A 7,213-nucleotide genomic window follows, 5' to 3' on the forward strand; every position below is an offset into this window, starting at 1 on the left:
CTTTCTAAGAAATCATAGAGAAAGTCTCTTTGTGATCAATGTCTTCCTTCTTGTAAAAATTTTGGCGACAAGATAAACTTTATATATCTCAATATTACTCATTGAATCCCTTTCGACTATAGATATTTATCTACAACTTATGAGATTCACACTTTCAAGCAATTTGATAATATCCTAAATGTCATGTTCAACCATCGGTTTTATTACGTCATTTATGATATCTGTTGAAAATAATTCAAGTCCCACATCGGCTAAAAGTAATCCCAAATTAGAATATATAAATAAGGAGCAACCCTCACCCCTTGAGCTAGCTTTTGGGGTTGAGTTAGACCTCTCACATTATTCATTCTAAGATGGTATCAAAGCCAGTTCTGATCTTAGGACCATGCTTCCGCTAGTCCTCGCTTTGTGGTGACAAACACCCACCATTTGTTGTTCACGCCCCGAGCCCAGGAAGTGCTTGGCGTGAGGGGGTGCGTTGGAAATAATCCAAGTACCACATCGACTAAAAGTAATCCCAAATTAGAACATATAAATGAGGAGCATCCCTCACCCCTTGAGCTAGCTTTTGGGGTTGAGTTCTACTCAGTTAACGTAATGTTATATTCATGTTGTTAAAGAAATATGACATAATCATATCAAATTACAATTTTCCTTTCTCTAGTGGATATTCTTAATGACACTTCTTAAGACTATTGTGTTTGAACTTTAGGTGGTGCTTAAGAGAGAATCTCAGTGTTGTCTTATCTTTTAATATTGTTAGGAGTAACATCATTATTTAATTATCATATCCATTTCTTGAACAATGGTAAGTACAGAGACTCATCTATTGTCAATAACAGTTTATTCTTTAAAGACAATACTCCTTATGTTTTCTTCCCCTTCAAACTCAATTTTCTCAAGGAGTCTTGCACGCCTCAAACATGATCGTAAAGTGGGATTTTAAAACTTATACATACGAGAGCTTTAAATGTAACAAAATAATTGTAACTAATTATCTTTAAGTCCAGCTTACCTTCATGCAGCCTAGAAAGCATTGCTTCGGTTGGACATTCCCAAATGTACATATACCTAATGTTGGGATTTCCCTGGCTCACACCTATAGGATTCTTAGTGACTACTTTAATTGGTACCCTAAAAAGATATAAAGTGCATTCTTTAATGTCTTTTCCCAAAGCGACTTTGGCAGAGAAGAATCAAATTTCTTACCATATCAGTACAAGTCTGGTTCATCATTCTACAACTTTGTTCATGGTAGGTTTGCCTAACATTATATGTTGTAGAACAATTTCACAATTATTGAAAAAAACACATGGGGGACTCCAAATGTTGCACCTTATGTCATATCTACTATAGTATTTCCCACAGTTAAACTTGACAAACCTTAATTTTCTTTACTAGTTGAAGTTCAACTTTAGCTTTTAAAGACTAAATGTTTGAAGGCCAAAACTTCTCATAATTTAAATAAAGAGGAATCATCTATGAACATAATAAAATACATTTTCTCATTCAATGAATCCATAAGGAATAGAACACAAATATATGTATGTATTAGTTCTAGGACATCCTTAGTTCTTTCAGCACCTAAATTTCATTTTGTTTGTTTATTTTTCCTTTATATACTCAATGTCAACTATAAGGTCTAACCAATATAAAGGATCCAAAATTTCCTATAACACAAGCATCCAAATTCTCTATTAAGAGATATGACTTAAGCGCTTATGTTATAAAGTGACGAAATTCTCATTTAATTTTAAGTTTTGTACCACCCAAAATTGTTTGTAATAGGAACACTCAATATCCATAAAAGAACTCACAACTTACAACATTTTGAATCACGAGAGAGACTAACTTTATTATTTCTAATTGAACAAGAATATCTAAATTTGTTCAAATTAGAAATAAAATTTGATTTAATAAACAACTCAATATATGTCTCAACCAATCTCAAATAAAATTGAGTCTTTTAAAGCAGCATAAAAGTTTCCATAGCTTCAACTGCAATTTTATGTCATCGCCCGCACAGATAAATCTTTCAGTATCACTTGGCGGATGACTCCATATGTAGCATTCTATAGACATGCTTATGTGAGTAGTAGAACCAAAATCTATCCACTAGTGTCCTTTGGTACAAAACTAAATTAACTTTAAAACAAAAAAATGAGAAGTTTACCATTCTTCAGACACTAAATAGTGTAATTGGGACATTTTTTTTTATATGCCTTGTCTTACAAAAAGCAACAAAGAAATTCCTTATCTTGTTCTCTTGTGTCTTCTCTAGAAAAATCTAAAAAAAATTATGCAATATCCTCAACTCTCAATTGACTCCTTTCAAACCCTAAATTTTATACATGCAGCTTTTGGATTCAAATAATATGAGTATTTTAAACCGCAGTAGTAGCAACAATACCAATTAAAGAAGAGAATAACAAACATACAATGCACAAATAATATTTATGATAAATTTCAAGACCCAAATAAGATACCTAGCACACCATTAATCTTCAATCTTTGGATTGAAAAAAATTAACTGTAAGTGGGACTCTCAACGTATTGATCAAACATTGGTGATAAGTCTTATTAAACAAAGGTCGTCTTTGGACACTCCATTACTCACATAGAAAACTTATATGATGATTACTCCGGTCAAATAATGATTGTCTTTGAACATTTCATTATTCATATAGAAAATCACATTATTTATAATCATCACACGTTTATCATCACAAATATGTAATTATTCTACCAAATTGTGTCTTCCTTCAGGCTGGGCACAATTCACATAAATAATTCCATACAAAACATCTATGTAAATTCAATCAAAGCAACTTACACAATCGAGGCTACTTTGACAACATGTTGTTTCAATCAATTTAACCAAAAATACAAAACAATTTAATATAATAAATGAGAGGCCTTAAAATTACACAACTTTAACATATAATCAAGTAAGTTATATAAAAATATATATAATAAGACGTGTAAACATTTTGTAGAACGGGTCCATCACAAGATACCTAGTACAACATTAATTTCTAATCTTTGGACAGAGAAATTAATTTGTAATTGATACTCTCAATGCAATGATTAAATATTGACAATAAATTCTGTCAATTAATAATCTTTCTTTGGACGGACTATTATTCACATGAAAATACCTTATAATTGTTACACATTTATCATCATAGGTATAATATTATTTGACCAAATTGCATCTTCCTTTGAGTCAAATGCAATTCGCATAAATAATTTTATACAAAAATATGTGTAATTTTAATCAAATCAATTTTCACTATAGAGATTACTTTAACAATATATCATGTCAATCAATTTAATTAAAAAAAATACTTGACATGCAAACAAATGGGAAGAATTTGTTACAACTAAATTTACACTCAATCATGATAGCAAAAAAAATATAAAACATTAATTACAACAATTACATATCATATCTTTAAATTATATTTAACACAATCGTTGATTTATACTTAAAATTAAACAAGTAAATATCACATACGTAAGTAACACTATCACAAATTCATGAAAGGAATTAAAAACAATAAATTATGTATTAATTCTTGAAAGAATCTTTACGGATAATAAAGAAAGGAAAAAAATGAAAAGGCAATAATATAATTCACAAAAAAAAATTGCCTTATTTCCTTAATCTTGTAAAGAAAGCTTATTTACAAAATAATATAATTCTAAAAGAAATGCCTTATTTCCTTATTGCCTTGTTTGTTTAGACACTACTATTTGGTGTAATCACATATTTCATTATCAATTTTGAAGGACACCTGGAAAGTTTTTTTTTTCTCTCTATCTTGTATTCATGTTCCTTATATAAGCCATCGACTCCCAAGTAGAGAAAAAAAACTTTCAAACAACAAAACCATAATAACAGTGGGATCAATTCAAGAAAAAAAATTGAGATATCAATTAATTGAAAAAATTGAATCCTAACAATCAAACAATGAAGATCTCCTTTGATACCACTTATTGAATTTTTCCTTAGTCTTTAGGTAATCTGTATTCTTTACGTGGAAGCTAAAAGAAACAAATAGGTCCTAACTTAAAACAATTACTGAAGGTCTTAACATATACAACATGTTTGATTATTAAGGATGGAGAAATACCTTAATTCGTAAGTGATTTCTGATCTATGCGCTCTTTTCAGGATATGCTACAAAATGTTTTAAAGATAACGGATAATTAGTTAACAACATAATCAGTAACTTCATGATTTTTTCTCAACCAGATCTTTTTTTATTCCTCAATAGGACCATTGTAACTCTTCAAATGGAAAGAAGAGAAACTATATGTGACAGCTCGGTATATTGGGGATCATAACCTTCTTATAGCGTGTTAATCTCATCCTAATTTAGTTGTTTAATGTGCTTACTTAAATTGATCACATAAAATAAAATCTACTGATGATAAATAACTAATATAATTATCTTATAATATTAGTTCACATTAATTATTGAAATAGAAAATTCTAATATGAGTTTCAAAATGTTTAATTACACATGAATTTTTTATGTCACTTGCATATTTTTCGGAACTATTTTTTTCTTGCAGTAGTATCAACCTCAACCAAATTCTCCTATGAAAAATTGACTAAAAATATTTATCAACATGATTTCAAATTCAAAAACATGGTACAATGCTTATTAGTCTATATAAACATTTAAAAATAATCTCACATCAGTTTTGGTATATGTTTTTGCTAGTTTGTTGTTATTTTGGTTGCATCAATACAATCCAGATCAACCTAATTAAGATCGAAAAAAAATTTAAACATCAATTGATAATTTAATATTAAAAACGTTTTATTCCAAAAATTTGTTCAAAAATTACCTCAATATTGTCATCAACTTGGGTTACTTCTTTTCTTTAATCATCTTCATCATTGTTCTTGTGAAATTTATATAGTGTTACATTTGGAATATATAAAAATATTGAATAATAGGTCTCAAATCAAGTAAAGATTTTAATTTGGTTTGGAAACTATTCTAAACCTCAATGGAATGAGTTGCCTTGAATTGTTCAATCAAAATATTGTCATCTGTCATCTTCCTCACGACAATTTTTTTTTTTCCGAAGATGGCTTCATATCCGAAGATAAATTTCTTTTCAAACAACAAATTTAACTCATGTGGATGTATCATTTCAGATTCATTTCTCTATAACAATAAAAGAGCGATTTATAAAATTTTCAATCATCATTCTAAAACTAAAAAATGTATAAATAAAAAGTATATAAAGTAAATTGTAAATAAAATGAACAGAATACCCTTCGAATAGCTTGAACCAATTGCACTATAGACTTTCCCAAATATTCTTCCACAAACCAATCGAAAAGCACAATAGGTGTTGACCCTGATTCAATATTGTTTCACAAACCAATTCCAAGCCATAAAAATCACGAAATTCATCCACTCCCAGTGTAAAACGAAATAAACTGTCCACAATCAACTCGAGTAAAAGACAATTAACATTACCCAAAGGATTTGTTAAATATGCATTGCCAATAACATCATCCTTATGCCAATAGTAAAAAGCTCTACTAATTTTAACAAAATCCTGAATATGTTTAATTGTGAAGCAACTTTAATCGTTAAAACAATTGACAATCTTTAGTTATTACAAATTAAATATTAAAAATAAGAATGGAAATAATTACCTGAAATGGGTAAACTTTGACTTTTATGGATTTGTACAAGTCTTCATAACCAAAAGGCTACCGAATAATGTCACACATTGAGATACAAATACTTAAACTCTTTTACATCACGGTTAAATATTCGGATATCAAAACAATTTGCATATGCATAATTAAACATAAAAAAATGTTCATATTCCAACCTATAAAATTTGGAAATTGCAAAACCACCAATTTGGAAAACTGAATTATCCAAATTTGATGAAATTTCTAATGTCAGCACATTTTCATTTGGATCCATGGTGTATGTTTTGCCAGGCAACACTTTATCTCCCCAATATTCGTAGAATCTTTTAGACATTGTAATTTCGACCTTAGTAAAATTTACATTCAAATGTTATGATTATAATAAAAACACACATAAGAAAATATATTTGAATTGATATAAAAAACTAAATGTGTACCTTAGAAGGACCAACGGTAGCAGAGAAGGAGGTGAAACAGTTTTTGAAAATGTCATTGTTCTTAGGAAACATCATCATCATACTACGGAAATAAAAAATATAAAATTAGAATTTCATGAAAAATATTTACATGAAATTTCTTATGTAAAAAGCTCACGTCATCCTAAATAAAAATAAAAGATATTTCCATGAATTTGTGCTACTACTAAAACAAAAAGTACTACACGAAATTTGGAATTTTGTAATCAATGAAATATGAACAAAATAAAAGTTTCAAATTAACGTTGAAAGAGAATGAAGGGTGGGACGTTGAACGGTAAATGGTTAAAAATCCAACCTTAAAATTCCAGGGTTGCTACAGTTTAATTCTTCAAAATAGGGTTTCAGAAGGGTGGGATGGTGGAATAAAATTTTCTCTTTATATAGTATATTAATAATGAAATTAATGTAGGTATATGAAACATGTTTTAGGTTATTTTATTTCAAAGTTCAATGGGTTGTTCATATTAAGCAGATTGCGTTTTTTTAGGGTGCAATTAGTTAAGTTGTTAATTACGAAGCCGCCATTAATATATTAACATACATGTTTTTTGTATAATTTATTTAACTAAGGCAGCTCACCTCTTATATATATATATATATATATATATATATATATATATATATATATATATATATATATATATATATATATATATATATATATATAATACTTATTGGGGAAAAATCTTTATTATTAGAAAATTATTATTATTATATGTAATAATATATTTATAGTTTATCATATTATTAAAGTATTATATTAAATATTTTTTGTAATATTATATTTCTAGACAATAATACCTATGTAATACACGGGTAAATTTGAGGGAGGAAATTCTTTATTATATAAAAAATTATTTTAATAATTTATTAATTTTTTTATCATCGAAAAATAAAATCAATTCAAATGTTCAAAATAGAACTTTTTATCAATAAAAAACAATAGAAGAACTATAAAAAATAATATAAGATAATTAAGGTGGCTAATTTTCAATACAACTATAAAGTTAATGTTAACAATTTTGCTCTCGAAGTAAAGAAG

Source organism: Glycine max, chromosome 15 (assembly GCF_000004515.6).
Source record: "Glycine max cultivar Williams 82 chromosome 15, Glycine_max_v4.0, whole genome shotgun sequence".
Classification (NCBI taxonomy): Eukaryota; Viridiplantae; Streptophyta; class Magnoliopsida; order Fabales; family Fabaceae; genus Glycine; species Glycine max.